The sequence below is a fragment of the Manis pentadactyla genome, chromosome 3 (genome assembly GCF_030020395.1).
Source record: "Manis pentadactyla isolate mManPen7 chromosome 3, mManPen7.hap1, whole genome shotgun sequence".
Taxonomy (NCBI): Eukaryota; Metazoa; Chordata; class Mammalia; order Pholidota; family Manidae; genus Manis; species Manis pentadactyla.
This window is the reverse complement of record NC_080021.1, coordinates 130,847,837-130,865,506: the sequence shown is the minus strand read 5'-3', so window position 1 is coordinate 130,865,506 and position 17,670 is coordinate 130,847,837. Positions and strand designations below refer to the sequence as shown.

General features: G+C 38.6%; 1 long non-coding RNA gene across 1 annotated transcript in view; it reads left to right on the top strand.

Annotated features, from left to right (window-relative positions):
* Positions 1-3,905: 3,905 nt before the first annotated feature.
* Positions 3,906-17,670, top strand: part of LOC118926333 (uncharacterized) — a 29,658-nt gene continuing 15,893 nt past the window's right edge. Inside the window, exons 1-4 of the long non-coding RNA XR_008996428.1 lie at positions 3,906-4,312; positions 7,286-7,380; positions 8,025-8,110; positions 8,786-11,577. This is a non-coding gene — a long non-coding RNA (uncharacterized LOC118926333). The remainder of the gene's footprint in view (positions 4,313-7,285; positions 7,381-8,024; positions 8,111-8,785; positions 11,578-17,670) is intronic.

Here is a 17,670-nt window from a genome sequence, read left to right as displayed (position 1 = left end):
CAACTAATATTAATTATAATTGCTGTCACAGATACCCAATCAGGGTTACCCTGGAATAGCTAGCATCAGCAGTTACATGAAGAAGTGTGCAAAAATATGCATCTATCACAACACAATTTTAATGTGTTTATTAACAATGTAAAGTGCAAAATTATTCAAATTCCTAAGTGCTGTAGCTGAGATGAAATGTAAACAGTTCTTTTTCAATCATCTTAAATTCATAGGTGCCAATTTTTACAGCCACAAAATTAACTCCTATATCTCAAACTTCATCAGTTTTGGTCTATTGATCATACAGATAATAATCCAGAGGCAAAGCAGTGTGAATGACTTGCCCCAGGCCACACTCCTGACTACGTTTCCCAAGTTGGGGCTGCTGGTCGTGTTCTTCCCAGCATGCCACCTCCCATAAGCTTTATTACAAGACAACCAAGAAACTGAATACCCGGATGGTGTGGATGCTGGGTTGGCCCAAGAGTGGCTTAAGCCACAGACTGACGTTGGTTCATTACAGTAGTGAATGAGTTGGCCATTTGGGGACTTGGAAAACAGTATGATTAGAATATTTATAGCAAGGAGGTCTGGAGAATGAATGTATGGACAGACTCTTGGAAGGGACATGAAGCGTGAACACATCCATGTAAGGGGAGGCATTAGGTACGAGGAGGCACCAGGTGAAGAATGTGCTGCTCCGTGGATCGGTCTGCCCCCTTCCTTAGCCACTCTGGTGTCTGCTTACTGCGTCCTTTGGTAGCAGGGGTAGAGGCTCTGCATGAAAACAAGATACTCCCCAGGCTGATCCAGCCCCCTACTACTGAGTGCCTAACCTGCCAACAGCAGAAGTCCATGCTGAGCCCCATCATGGTACTGGTCTCTGCAGACACCAGCTGAACAGTGGGAAGCAGGTTGGTTATATGGGATTCCATCTATCATGGAAAAGACAGCAATTTGTTTTTATTAGAACCACCGCAATCAGAGTGTCATGCATCCACAATTACGATGTCATGCATAGTGATTTCACTATAAAAGGAATTCCTTGGGATTTCCCTTACTAAAGCTTCCCATCCCCACCTCTAAGCCCTGAACCTCTGGCCAACTACTGACCATTTCACCCTCATGACAGTTCTGCCTTTTACAAAAGGGCACATAGTTGGACTCATATTGTGTGTATCCTTTTCAAACAGGCTTGTTTCACCTGGCCCTATGCCTCTGAGGGTCATATGTGTCTCTAGGCAGCTTGATTCAACTTCTCTATGCATTGCTGAATAACTTCTCATTATATAGATGTACAATACTTTGTTTATTCATTCATCTATTAAAGGAAATCTTGGTTGCTCCAGGTTTTAGCAATTGTTAATAAAGCTGCTATACACAGTCATGTGCACATTTTTTTGGGATGTGTTTTCAACTCAGCTGAATAAATACCAAGGAGTGTGATTGCTGGATCATATGGTAAAACCATGCTTAACTTTGTAAGAAACTGCCAAACTACCAAATTGGCTGTACCATTTTGACATTTTCTATGCTAACCACCATGAAAGTTCCCTACCCCCACATTTTCACCAGAAGTCGCTGTTGTCAGTCTTTTGGATTTTAGTCATTCTGATAGGTGTGTAGGCTAGCCAGATTTAATCAATTTCATCAGTCATTTCAAAGAACCACCCTTTGGTTACCCTGATTTTCTATACTATTTTCCTGTTTTCAATTGCAGTGATTTGTTTTAATTTTTATTATTTTTTTTACTTCTCCTTCCTTTAGGGTTAAATTATGCTTGTTTCTCTTGTTAGCTAAGGTTGAAACTTAGATTATTGTTTTCAGCTCTTTATTGATTTATAACATATGAACTACAACCATTACTTTCTCTGAAACCCCCAAATTTTGATAAGCTGTATATTTATTTTTGTTTAGTTCAAAACACTTTCTAATTGATCTTCATATTATTTCTTTAACACAGGTATTATTTAGGCTATATTTGGATTCCCAAATATTTGTGACTTTTCTACCTATCTTTCCATTGTACATTTTTAGTTTAATTCGATTATAATCTGAGAACATACTTTGTATAATTTGGATGATGTTAAATTGGTCATTATATATTTTATGGCCAAGAATATCACTTATTTTGAAGAATATTTCATGTGAGCTAAAGATGAATGTGTATTTTTGGCTGTCGTCAGATAGAGAATTTTATAAATATCAATTTGATGAAGTTAATTGATTATGTTATGCAGGTCAAATACATCTTGAGTGATTTTCTGCTAGCTTGATATATCAGTTACTGAAACAGGCATGCTGAAGTCTCCAACTATCATAGTGCATTTCTCTGTTTTTCTTTTCAGTTCTATCAGTTTTTGCCTTATGTATTTTGATGCTCTGTTGTTAGGTCATACATGCTTATGATCGTGTATTTTTGGAAAATTGACTTTTGTCAGTATGCAATATCTCTAATTCTGATGATTTTTCATGTTCTGCCTTTTTGTCTGATATTAATATAGCTGTTCCAGTTTTCTTTTGATTAGCTGTAGCATGTTAAAATTTCCTCTACCCCTTTACGTTTAACCAGAGTTTTCATATATAAAATGCATTTCTTATAGACAAGACTGTTGTTTTTAACTACTATCACAACTTTTTTTATTGCTGTATTAATGTGATTAGATTAATGTCTATAATTTTTTTAAACTTTTCTATTCTTTACATTTGTTATTTTCTGCTTTCTCTGGGTTTAATCAAACATTTGATATGATTCCATTTTATCCTCTCTCTTACAATATCAATTATATTTCTTTAAAGAAATTAGTGGTTTCCCTAGCAGTGTAATATCTTTTTTTTATTGATATAAGTCCACCTTAAAATAACAAAATTCTGCTTCAAATTTAGTGTAGGTACCTTGAAACACTTTCCACAACTGCTTCTTCCCATCCCTTAAAACACTGTTACCAGTCGTTTCACTTAGCCACATACAATAACACAACATATTGTTTTTATTATTGCCTTAAACAAGAAGTTATCAATTAGATTAATATGAATAAGAAAAATAAAATAGTTACTTTGTCTTCATGTATTATTTCACTGATGGTCATTCTTTCCATAGATCACAATTGCTGAATAATACAGTTTTCTTTTTCCCTGAGGAACTTTTATCAACATGTCTTGTAATACTTGTCTATCATCAATGAATTCTTTGAGTTTTTATGTCTGACAAAGTCTTTATTTCTCCTTCACTTTTGAAAGATAATTTCTCTGGGTATAGAATTCTAGGTTGGTGATTTTTCTCCTCAACATTTAAAATATCACTCCACTCTTATTTTGCTGGCAGGGTTTCTGATGACAGGTCTGCTGTAATACTTATCTTGTTTCTCTTTGGTAATACATTTTATTTTTCTCTAGGCTTCTTTCAAGATTTTCTTTGCACATTTTCTGAAGATTGAGTATGATATGCCCAGGTGTAAGTTGTGTTTTTTGTGGGGTTTTTTTGGTATTTAGTCTGCTTGTTTGCTGAGCTTCCTGGATTTGTATTTTAGTGTCTGCCATTAATTCTTTTAAAATTACAAAGATTAGTACTTCAAATATTTCTCTACTCTGTTTTCTCTTTCTTCTCATTCAGGTATTCCACTTATGCATGCATCATATCTTTTTTAATTGTCTGACAATTCTTGGATCTCTTGGATATTATTTTATACTTTTTTCTCTCTACATTTCAGTTAGGGAATTTTCTATTGATTATCTCAAGTTAATTGATTCTTTTTTCACCTGTTTCCATTATGCTAATGAGCCCATCAAAGGCACTCTTCAATTTTGTTACAGTGGTTTTGACTTGTAGCATTTTATTTTTATATTTTACTATATTCTCTCTCTGCTTACATTCTACAACTCTTTTTGAGTGATGTTTAGTTCTTCGACTAGAGTCTTTAACATATGAATAAAAGTTCTTCAACTTCCCTGTCTGACAATTCTAACATGTGTCATGTCTGAGTCTGCCTGCTTTTTCTCTTCTGGTTGTGTTTTTCTTGCCTCTTCATATGACCTGTGATTTTTTTGTTGAAATCTGGCATGACATATTGGGCAATAGTAACTGAGGAAACAGGCTTTTAGTGTGAAGTTTTATGATACCCCGACTAGGAACTGACTGTGTTTCATGCTTGTTGTAGCGAGTACCAGACTCGTCAAATTCCTTCTTTGCTTGCCATTGTCCCTCGGCCTTCCCCGGTGACTCCTCTGCAGAGACGTCTACTTCTTACAGTTCTTTCAGCTGGAATCCACTGCTGGCAGGGTGGTAAAGAGTGTAGTGGGGAGGCACACGCAGTGATCTTTGGTAAGTCTTGCTCTTTCAGTGGGCCTGTGCTCCTGATGTGTGGCCTTCATGAGTGTGTCTTGGCAGTCCTTTTTCTCCCTTAGGTGAGAGAGGAGGGCCGTGGTGCCTGGAGTCAGGTAGATGCCTCCCTTAGGTGGGCTGATGCTCTGGCTGTCTTCCCACGGGAAGTAGGCCTTCACTGTGGTGAAAGCTCTGGGTGCTTTTCACAATGTTACTCTTCTAGAGTTACCCTGCTAGAGTCTAGAAGCGACCCTTTTCTGGCCTTCTCCATGTTTGAGAATATTTTGCTATATTTTATGCAGCATTTCTAAGTGTTTCGTGGAAAGAGGTCTTCAGATAGTCTTGTCCATAATCATGCTAGAAGTGGAAGTCCTTCAATCTGTTGTTCAATGAATCTGTATTGACTGTATACTGTGTGCCAGCCATTGGGTCAGACCATAATAATAAAATAGTAAATAATTTAGACTCAGATCTTGTTTTTCCAAAATTCATGGTCTTATGGACAAAATAGTTATCATACAAGGAATTACAATAATATGACTGTAGTATATATGATGCACTGGAAAAAGTTGGTGTTTACTAGGGAAATGCCTCTCTGTGCTATAGGTCCTCCATTCTTTGATAGAATTCTCTTCTTATTCGAAGTCCTTTATTTCTTTATCCCATGTCATCCTTACTCTGCTCTATGAGCTCAGACATTTCAAGTTTTCTCAGTCTCTTGACAGACATCTTCCATCTTCCACATTCTACCTCCTATTCATCATAGCCTCAGTCCCTTTCATACATATATATAAGACTTTTTGGTTAATTAAAAAATAACTTCATGGTTGGTGTACATGGTGTGTGTGGGGTCACAGGGAAGACAGTGTAGCTCAGAGAAGACAAGTAGTAACTCTGCAGCATCTTACTACAGTGACGGATAGGACTGCAATGGGGTATTGGGGGGACTCGATAATAAGAGTGAAATGTAGTAACCACGTTGTTTTTCTTATAAAACGTTCATAAGAGTGTATATCAATGATACCTTATATAAATAAATAAATAAATTTCATGGGAAACCTGGATATCCCCATGAAATGGAATGAGGTTGGAATCTTACCTTACATAACATACATGAATTAAACACCAAAAACAAAGGAACAAGAACAAAAACAGACAAATGGGGCTATATGAAGCTTTTAAACTTCTGCACAGGAAAGGAAACAATCAACTGAGTGAAAAGGCAACCAATGAATTGGGAGAAAATCATATATCTGATAAGGGGTTAACTCTCCAGAATATACAAAGAATTCCTACAACTCAACAATAACAACAACAACAAAAACCCAAATAGCTCAATTATAAAATTAGCAAAGAACACGAATAAGTATTTCTTCAAAGAAAATATGCAAATTGCCAATAAGCACATGAAAACGACCAGTGTCCCTGACCATCAGGGACATGCAGGTGAAACCACAGTGACCGCCAAGATGATCCCTGCCAGAAAAACAGAACATAAGAAGGTTTGCTGAGGGTGCAGAGAAATTAGAACCCTTCTACACTGTTGGTGGCCTTGTAAAATGGTACAGTCACCATGGTAAACAGAAAGGAGGTGGAGGTTTTTCAAAAAAATTGAAAATTAAATTATCATAAGATCCAGCAGTTCCACTTCTGGATATAAACCCACAAGAAATGAAAGGAGGATCTTGAAGGGGTATTTGCACACGTTTGTTGCTGTACTATTCACAATAGCCAAGAGATAAAAGCATTCAAAGTGTCCATCAGTAGATGAATGGGTAAACATACATACCAAGAAATATTATTCAGTCTTTAAAAAAAGACAAATCTTATCAATGCAACAAGATGGGTGAATCTTGAAGAATATTATGCTAAGTGAAATAACTAAATCACAAAAAGGCAGACTGTATGATTCCACTTATATGTAGTGCCTAAACTATTAAAAGTCCTAGAAACAGAAGGTAGAATGCTGGTTGCAGGGCTGGAAGGAGGGCTGGGGGGGTTGTTCAGTGAGTACAGAGTTTCTGTTCTGAAAGACGAAAAAGTTCTAGAGATCTATTCACAACAACGTGCGTATAGTTAACAATACTACACATTAAAAATGTACATAAAAATGGTTAAGATGGTAAAAAATATGCTTTGCAAACTTTACTTAATTCCTTTAGAATTAGTTTCCTATTTTTTTACTATTTGCTGACACATATTTGTTTCTATTAATATGTTTAATAGTGAAGTGCATACTTTTGTATAAATGATAAGCTTATATTATAATAGAAAATCATGAATTTATAGATAGAGCAGATTTCTAAAGGAATAAAGTTTACAAAACGTACTTTTTTTACCATCATAATACTAGTGAGAAAATATAAATATCTATACCACAAATATATTCTAAAATACTACACCATAAAAACTACACTATATTTTGCATCTATCCCAGCAAATCTGACAACTGAGCTGATTTACATATCAAAGAGATCTTTTTACAATACATTCAGATATACTCACACAAAAAGTTCAGCATTAAGAGCATGGCTCTTTTATCCAGAAAATTGCTCTGTTTTTCATCCTCCCTTTAATTATAGGAAATTATATTCTTTCCATTTTCTGAGTTTTACTAAATTAGCATGTGAAGTGCTAAAGAGAAGCCAACTAAAAGCTCTGGTTCCAGTTCATCAAATTTAATTTTAATTATGAGCAGTTAATCAAAATAAGGCCCTGGGGAGAAAGGCTCAAGCAGCTGGGATTATTGGGTGAGAAAACAGAAGCCTTGGGAAGGTGTGTAAATGGACGGTGACCGTGAGAAATACGACAGAGCCTCCGGGCGGAGCAGCGGGCCTGGGCCAGAGCCTTGGGGGTTTTAAGGTAGATTTAGAAATGAATTATAAAATGAATGTATTGGTTATGAATTCAGTTTAATATGTTATTATTCATCTTCACAAGAACCCTGCAAAATGAGTGTTTTTAATCTCATAGAGGCTGAGAGAAGCTGAGGAACTTCCTGAGATCACACAGCGACTCCGTAACACAGTGGAGAGCTTTGTCCAGATTGCCTGGTTCCAAGGCCTAAGGTTAGTGGTCTTCACCAAACCCCCCCATCCCCTTGTTCTTCCCCAAAGCCATGGAATGGACTAATAGCCTTTCCCAAGGAGCCAGACAGACGATGCTCACAGATGTGGGTCCGCGGCAGCCTCCCCGGGAACCTCAGCACAGTCCACGTGGTCCTGGAGAGCTGATAGGTGGGGGCAGCAGACACACCCCCAACTTCTACACCCACCCCTCTTCATGCCCTTTCTGGAAATACTGGTGGATGTTTCCATGGGTAATTGAAACTCTCAGAATTGCAGAAGGAAAAGAATGAAAATCATACTTCATACGGTTTCTGATCTCTTCATAAGGCACAATGATCAGTTCCAATATAATGATGAATGAGTGGGAACACCATTTAAATTTTACATCCATTATCATATATTAGGGGTAAAATTATGGTCAACTGATTACTAGATGTAAATTAAAATAAATCAAAAGGATAATATTTTATCTGCTATTGTATACTCAACTAGATACATATTATGTTTATCTCTACTATTTAAACTGAGTGCTACAACAGTTTTCAAAAACATTTATTTTATTATAGATTAAAATGGTTATTTTATATTTAAAGGCAAAAATGTATTTCAACTGCATAGTAAAATAGAACTATGGCCTTTTCCAGCATCACCATCAAGGCAGACACAAGAATTGAGGCTCGTTGTTGTCTCAGCTGAATTATGAAGGTCTGTAAAACATCAGTGGCTTGAGGTAGGCATCAATTTTATCCCAAAGTGACTTCTGCCCCCAAGGCTTCCAGTTGTCAAAAACACATTTGTGATTTCATTTGCTGCTGGGATATTTCACACTTCGGGATGTATTGCAAAGAATACAAGGCAGTCTTTGAATGCCAGGTGCCTCTCTTTCCTCTTCTGAGAATCTCTTGATAATACTGTGCTGCAGCATTTGGGGCAAATACCTACCTTTTCTGAGTATTTACATCCAGGACACTGGACCCTGTTGGTGTGCAAACATTTCCTTTGGGAAGCTTGGCAGTGAGGAGGGGATTGGTATTACTCACGACCGTCTGGCTCACTCGAGGCGTCTTACATCCCTGAACCCAATTCTCTTTTTTCCCTGTGATACCTTCCTCTCCACAGCAGTTGAGTATTTCCTGGGTTTTGGTAGTATATACTAAAGAATAAATGTCAGAGGGACCTGTTTCTTTTAGCAAGTGACTCGGCTTCCTAAATTTCACAGTGAAAATAGGTTGTCTGTAGCAAATGAAGGTTTTGTTTTGTTTTGTTTTATCAAGATATATTTGGGCTGTACAAGTCGGAAAGTGGTTGTTCCTCCTATTAGCTTTACAGGGCAGAGATTACTTCTGGGGCAGAAAATGTGCTGTGCCTGAGAAATACACGAAAGGAGTTCTATGCTTTCCTGCAGGTCAAGGGAAATGTGGCCCAGGCATGTGGCTGCTGCCAGGAAGCCGTTTCAATGCCAGTAAGAAGCGTGACATTAGTTGTTCAGCTATACATCCACTCAACAAAGACCTGCTGAGAGCCTCTCATCTGTCTCTCAGGTATTGGGATTTGGCAGCAAACCAAACAGGGAAGGTTGCTTTCTGAATGCAGAATTCATCCTGAAGGGGAGAGCAGACAGAGCAGCATAGAAAAGCAATGCAGATAATTCTAGCATGACAGAGAAAATACAACAAAACAGTGATCTCTGTGCAGGGGGAGTGGGGAAAGCCTCTCTGAGGGGGTGCCATATAAATGACTGAGTCCTGGCTCACAGGGAGCTCAGGAAGAGCCTGGGACCGTGGTGCACCACCGGCAGAGGCCTGGCATCAGAAATGAACCTGAGATGAGCCACAACAGCAAGAAGATGGAAGCTCTAGGGCAGCAAAGAAGGGACCACGTGTAGGAAATGGACAGTGTCCATTCCAGATGAAGCTCTGCTTCACCACGGTGCTGAGGAATTTGGGGAGCCCATCAGGGGACATGAAGCAGGAAAGGTCACTCTACATTTTACAGGGGACTGTTGGTGAGGAAGAGCGGGAACAGGGAGTCTAGTGTGAGATTTCTTTTGAGAGGCCATGCTAAGTTTCCAATGGTTGCTGCAAGGTGGCGAAGGGGCTCGAACACAAAGGGTGCCAAGCAATTTGTCCTGGTGCTAAAGGTAAAATGTCCTCTTTGTTCCATGTCCCCTGAATCCTATACCCTGAAAAACCATTGCATATTCTGAGTAATTCACCTTTGGCTCACTGAGGTTGTTTAGAAAGAGACAAGAGGCAAAGACACATGAATATTTGTTCAGGTACCCAGAAGTTACTTGAGAAAGAGCGTTTGGGAGAAGGACAGATGATACAATAGTCTCAGGAAAAGCTTCAGAATTATTTCCAAGTAACTATTAATACGTGATGCATGTCCTAGTTAGTCAAACCAATAGATACTGTTCATGTACATCTACCAGTGGGAGCTGAAATCAAATCCAAATTTTACAGAGCAGCCTTACAAATGCATTTTGTAATACAATTATTTTTCCATGCAAGGAAATGCCTGTCCTTATAAAACAAGCACACATTGTTTTTTCTGCTTACTTTCTCAATTATCACAAATAGATAATTCTTTTTAACTAGAAGTGTTAAAATATAAAGAGAAAGGATACTTTATAGTCTAGAAAGGTTATATCCTGTATGATTCCAATTTTATACATTCTGGAAAAGACAACACTGTAGAGACAGTGAAAAATAATCAAGGGTTTCTAGGGGTTCATAAGAAGGGGAGAGCACTGAATAGGTGAAACAGGTTGCATTTTTTTTAGGGTGGTGAAACTATTCACTAGATACTGTAATGGTGGGTACGTGGCATGACACATTTGTCAAAAACCATAGAACTTTACAGAACAGGGGGTGAACCTTAATCTGGAAACTTAAAATTCATTTAGAAAGTTGGAGATCCCAGGATAGAATGCAGACGACGACACAAAGCATAAATGCATTACAGATGTGCAAAACAACCTCCCCGAAGGGGGTGGGAGCAAACCATGAGCAGGGATGCAGCTGGGAAGTGGGGGGTCTGAGCCGAAGCCAAAGCAACCTTCACCAGACTGCGCTCTGCTGGGGAAGTTTGTCCCCACACGGGCATGCGAATCAGTTCTGCCCCTGCTGCATTTATATGGATTTGAACAATTAAGTAAATGTCTGAGGAATATGGTGGGAGCATGGAGGTCCCAGATGAGCAGGGGAAGGAGGCTGGGTGATCCACGCGGTAGCAGACTCGAGTTGGAAACCAGCAGAACTCACGTTTAGCTAATACAGATACAGGGGTTCGCAGAAAGAAATACTTGCAGATGCGTGTAAACACACAGGACAATACACGCTCATAGATTACGTGCTCTGCCTGCTGAGAGAGCCTAAAGGAAATATCCCAGGAAGTAAGTGCGTCTAGTGCCCAGATCTTGGTCTCTAATCCCATTCTTAAATTTAAAAAGCCAAGGCTCCTTGGATAAGTATCTGGTTGTAGGACCGGAATATGGGATATACAACATGTATATCTTGTAGTGTCAGAAAGTAGGCAAGTGCTCAGAAAAGAAGACCGACATTGGTGGAGAGATGCTAACATGACACGGGAGCAAACCGAAAGAACTCCCAAAGGCCCAAGCCGGAAGAGTTTGAACAAAAAAAATAGTTTGGGATTATTTTTAAAAGTATAAGATAAATTTCCAGGAATCCATAATGATATAAATGATTGAATAAATAAATAAATGGGGGAGAATGGACAAATCTCCTGTGAAGAACTCCAAATAATTTACGTGTGTCCTCTGTCCTCAAGGAAGGGAGGTATAATTCCCAATGCCTTCAGCAGGGCTGTACATAGTGACTTCTTTCCACAAAATAAGGGGGAGGAGGGAACAGTAAGTGTTCAGTGGAGAAGCCTGGCTAACATTACCTGGTCAGGGGGTCAAGGTCAGCATCAGCAATGATAAATCATATTGACAGTGTAGAACTTGACAGAATGTGATGAAGACGGCACTTTAATTCTGTGATCTTCCTCCTCCAGTGTAAATAAGAGAGAAACATCAGACAAATTCCAACAAAGCCATGGTCTACAAGAGTCTTCCTCAAAGCTGTCATGGTTATCAAAGACATGGGAAGTTTAAGAAACTGTCACAGCCAAGTGGAGCCTAAGAAGGTGACAACTAAATGGGATCCTGGAACAGAAAAAGGACACCAGGTAAAAACAAAGAAATCTGAATAAAGTGTGACCTTTGGTGAATCATGTATTAATATTAGTGTATTAATGGTAACACAGATAGCTATACAACAAATTATAATAAATGTATACTAATGTACAATGTTAGTAGTAGGGGAAACTAAGCGTGGGGTATTTTGGAACTCTTTGTACAATCTTCTTAAATCTGTGTTCAATTCCTGTAAATCTAAGACTCTTCTAAAAATAAAACTCTGTGTAAAGAATGTTACGGGGGAAGACTTCCAGCTAGAGATGAGATGGATGCATGCATCTCTCCCTGTTCATCCCACAATGAACAGCTAATTATAGGGAAAACAATCACAAGCAGGGGCATCAGCTCGGGGCCCTGGGGATCCAGGAAGAACAGGGCTCCTTTGGTTTTCTTTTTGCCTCCACATATTCTGGAGGCAAGACAAGTCTGCAACCCAGAAATGCCAATGGGAGCAGATAAGAAAAATCTTGAAGACTTCTTTTCAGCTGCAGGACTGAGAAAGGGCCAATCTAATAAGAAAGTAACCTTTTTGACAATAGCCATTCTTCTCCAGTCAAACCCAACAGAAATAGAATGTGGCCTCTCACTGCTCTCAGCAAGTCTCAGTGGGAAACCAAGCACGCCATGCTGCTCAGCAAGAATGAGGTACCCCTCCCATCAGCGCCTAGGGGGTGGGGCCTGATTGCAACCTGCCCGGGTGAAGGTAGCAGGGTACTCTTGCCCTCCCCATGGCACTGCAGAGGCCAAGGGGGTATGCATGTCCACCCTGGCGGTAATGAAGCACCACAACCCTTCCCAGCCTGAGTGGTGTAGGTGAGACAGTGCAGACCAGGATTTCCACCCTCACCCTGTGATAATGAGGCACCTGTTCTCCACCCAGTGATAGTCCTAGAGGCCAAGCAGGAGCTTAGGTTTCCAAACCTGCTTGACAGTCAGCAGGCACCCCCACTCCTCTGCATGGTGGTAATACGCAGAATGATTGCAGTGCTAGATTTCCACCCCACCTGCTGGCAATGGGGTGGCACTGCCACTTACCCCAGCACTAAAACATGATTTAAAGAAGGCATATAAGAGCCAGAGTTTCATAACAACCAAACACCAATGATACAATAAAAAAGTATCACTCATCACACCCAGAACCAGGACATGCCAACTTCAATTTAAAAAAGACAATTAATAGACTCCAATGAAAAGATGTCAGAATTGTCTGACAAGGATGAGAAACTAAAAAATGCTGGAAACAAGTAAAAATAGAAAGATTTAGCAAGCAATAGAAGATGGAAGAACCAGAAGGAAATTTTAGAGTTGAGAAATGCAGACATCTAATTAAAAATTGTCTAGATGGGCTCAGTAGCAGAATGGCCCTGACAGAGGAAAGCATGGCTACACATCCAGACAGAACAAATGAAACGGAATAAAGCAGACAGCAAAGGGAAACAGAGGGAGCTTAATAACCATGAGAATGAGGACAAGTCCTCACAACTGGAGGGGAGCAGCTAAAACAGCCGTGAGAGCGAAATGCGAGCACTGAATCCTAGTGGCCCGAAATCAACTACCTAAGATTTAACAGTAAGAAACTAGAAAAAGAACAGAAAAGTTAATCTAGAGCAAGCAGGTTAAAAGAAATAAAATAGGGTAGAAATAAATGAAATTGAAAGCAGATAGGAAAAAAAGAAACAAATAGTGTTTTTTAAAACACTTGAACTGAAAAATCTCTATTATGATTTATGAAGGAAAAAAGGGACAGGAGACATAGATTACCAAATCTGGAATGAAAAGAGACTATGACTCTAGACCTCACAGACATCAAAAGGGAATAAGTAAGGGAATACTGCAACACTGTGCACATAAAATTCTGTAACTTTAGACAAAACGGCCCAATTCTTTGAAAAGCATGAAGTACCGAAATTCACCAAATCTGAAATAATTAGAAAACTATTAATGAAATTAAACTCATACTTGAAAAAACTCCCCAAAATAAATCTCCAGGGCCAAGAATTGTACCCAACATTTAAGAATTAAAAACAATTTTACACATTGTCTTCCAGAAAATATAATGAGAAAGTACTTCCCACTTCATTCTATGAAGTTAGTTTTGCACTCTAACAAAACCAGACAAAGACACTACAAAAAAGAAAACTAAACATACTTTGTGTCATGAATACTGACACAGGTTTTTTAAAATGCAAATCCAATTAATCAATATACAAAATTATACACCATGACCAAAGTGATCTATTCCAGTGATGCAGGCTGTTTCCATTCTCAAATATCAATAAATGTATTTCATCATATTTTTTAAAAATCACATAAACATGTCAACTGGTGCAGAAAAAGAATTTGATAAAATTCAACAATAACTCGTGATGAATAAGCTCAGCAAAAATGGATAAATAGAAACTTCCTCAATCTTGTAAAAAATATCTATATAAGACCTACGGTTAACTTATTATTGCATGGTGAAGACTTCTTTCCCCCCTAAAATCAAGAACAAGGCAAGATATCCACTCTCGGTACAGCTTTTTAGTATAGAACTGCAAATTTTAACCAGTTCAATTAAGCAAGAAACTAAAGTAAACTGCAGGTGTATCAAAAAGAAAGGAAGAACTGTCACTATTTGCAGAAGATTCAGTCTACGTGATGCACACCCCCAAGGAATCATCATAAAACTCCTTAGGGTTAATATGTGAGCTTGTCAGTGTCATGAGATATAAACACAGCATGCAAAAATAATCACATTTCTATATACTCTCAATGAACATGTGGAAACCAAATTAAAATCATATTTGTACGTGTGCAAAGAAATGAAATACTTGTGTACAACAATGTATGCCAAAATTACAAAACACTGATGAAAGCAATCAAAGGTAGTCTCAGTGAATGGAGAGATATTCCCTGTTAATGGATTACAAGTATAAACATAGTAAAATTATCAATTCTCCTCAAATTGATATATAGGATCAAGCAAGTCCTCCCAAAATCACAGTAAATTTTCTGTAGAAATCAATTAGCATATTGTCAAATTTATACGGGAAGGCAAGAGAACTGAAATCTCTGAACTGATTTTGAAAAGTAGGAAAGAAGTAGAAGGCATCACGTGCCCCAGTTATAACCCTCACTACAGCTGCAGTAATCAAATCTGTAAGGAAGCGGCTGGAGAACCGAGAAACAGATGCACACGGTGTGGCCACGGTGTGGCCAGATGAACAGACGCACACGGTGTGGCCAGATGATTTATGACAAGGGGAAAAAGCTAGTCATTAATGGATTAATAGCAAATCTACTAAAAACACTGAAATGTATATGTTAAATGGGTGAAGTCCATGTTATGTGAGTGAATAAAAGAAACAGAGGGTTTCCTTTGTTTTCATCAAATGGATCCTAACGTTAAAAGAACTGAAGGTGCATTAGTGAGTCGCTGAGTCAGATGTGGGCAGCCTTGATTTTCTGAGAAACAAGGAAGAGGAAAATGAGACAATTTTACGTCCATGTGTCTTCTGTTTACTTCATTTTTAAAGGCAAGCTGTGCATTTCTAAAGAATATGGTCAGCTCTTAATTATTTCATGGTTTATTCCCTCTGGGAGTTATTTCTCTGCCTGCATTGTCTCAATTGTATAGTAAAGGAATTATACCAGAGGATGGGCAGTAGACCATGAAAATCAAATAAATTAATCTGACTTTGAACTGTTGTCACAAAAAGTTCAATAATAGAAGCATAAGTTGGCTTATATTTGGGATAAATTCAGACTTTTCCACTCTTGCAAGCTTTAGCTGCTGTCAGAGAGGATATACAGTCCCATTTGCCATTTGGGGTTTTGCCTTGTGACCAGTTAAAACACAAATTCCCCAGGATCAGAGAGACCATGAAATAAAAACATTCATCCCATGCTAATTGTGCTGAGTCCCGGGGCTTTTCCTACTTTTCCCTCTAAATATAGGGACTTATGGATTAAGATATTGGCATGTCAGAAAAGCCCAACCCAAGTTACTAAAAAAGATCTGTGGAAGCACACTTATTGAAACCTTCACAGTTGCACTCAAAGAAGGAAAACTAGGAACCATAGGCCACAACCTGTAGCCAAAAATAGAAACAAAGGATTGAAGAATACCCCTCCATGTTCTGCCTGGGAAGCCAAACAGTCTTTCTTGCTGGCTTGGTAAAAGCACAGACACACTGGTCTCACTGTACAAAGACATCATATTCCTGAATTTCAACTTCTATTGAAAGAATATTTTCATGAGACTATGTATGTCCTGCTAATGCTCTCATGTTCAGGGGAGAAAGGTGGTAAGAAACTGAAGTTAGAGGGTAAAACAAGGTGCCAATTTGGTAATAAACTATGAAAAAAAGCATTAACTAAAAAAGCAACAAGATGGCCACCTGAGCAGGTGCATTCACTTTCCTGTCCACTCTGAGGCTCATGGGAAAGATAGGAAATAGCCAAGACAGGTAGTCAACTCATAACAACAACTTGGAGAAATGTTTTCAAAATTAGCAGCAGCATTTTGAGGAATTTTTAAAACATTGGAAGGACTACGAACCAGACATAATAAAAACATTAATGAAAACATGTTAACAGAGGGCATGTGCAGCCTATCAGTTTTATCAGTGAAGCTCAGGAAAGCTCCAAATAAAAGTTACCAATATCATGTGGGAAATACCACTTTCAACAAGTGATACTGGAAGAGTTGAACACATCCATAAAAAAGCATGTATCTTTATTTTATATCATATATAAAAATGAACCAACCCCGAATAGCCAAAGCAATCCTGAGAAGGAAGAATAAAGCTGGGGGAATTATGCTCCCCAACTTCAAGCTCTACTACAAAGCCATAGTTATCAAGACAATTTGGTACTGGCACAAGAACAGACCCACAGACCAGTGGAATAAAATAGAGAGCCCTGATATAAACCCAAACATATATGGTCTATTAATGATAAAGGAGCCATGGACATACAATGGGGAAATGACAGCCTCTTCAACAGCTGGTGTTGGCAAACTGGACAGTTACATGCAAGAGAATGAAACTGGATCATCGTCTAAACCCATATACAAAAGTAAACTCGAAATGGGTCAGAGACCTGAATGTATGTCATGAAACCATAAAACTTTTAAAAGACAACATAGGCAAAAATCTCCTGAATATAAACATTAGCAACTTCTTCCTGAACACATCTCCTTGAGCAAGGGAAACAAGAGCAAAAATGAACACATGGGACTATATCAAACTAAAAAGCTTCTGTATAGCAAAGGACACCATTAATAGAACAAAAAGACATCCTACAGTATAGGAGAATATATTTATAAATGACATATCTGACAAGGGGTTAGCATTCAAAATATATAAAGAACTCATACACCTCAACACACAAAAAGCAAATAAACCTCTTAAAAAATGGGTAGAGGAGCTGAAGACACAATTCTCCAAAGAAGAAATCCAGATGACCAACAGACACATGAAAAGATGCTCCATATCACTAATCATCAGGGAAATGCAAATTGAAACCACAATGAGATATCATCTCACACCAATAAGGATGGCCAGCATTGAAAAGACTAAGAACAACAAATGCTGGTGAGGATGTGGAGAAAGGGGAACCCTCCTACACTGCTGGTGGGAATGTAAGCTAGTTCAACCACTGTGGAAAGCAATATAGAGGTTCCTCAAAAAACTAAAAATAGAAATACCATTTGACCCAGGAATCCCACTCCTTGGAATTTACCCAAAGAATACAAGTTCTCAGATTCAAAGACATATGCACCCCTATGTTTATCGCAGCACTATTTACAGTATCCAAGATATGGAAGCAACCTAAGTGTCCATCAGTAGATGAATGGATAAAGAAGTGGTACATATACACAATGGAATACTATTCAGCCATAAGAAGAAAACAAATCCTACCATTTGCAACAACATGGATGGAGCTGGAGTGAAATAAGCCAGGCGGAGAAAGACAAGTGCCAAATGATTTCCCTCCTTTGTGGAGTATAACAGTGAAGCAAAACTGAAGGAACAAAATAGCAGCAGACTCACAGACTCCAAGAAGGGACTAGTGGGTACCAAAGGGGAGGGCTGTGG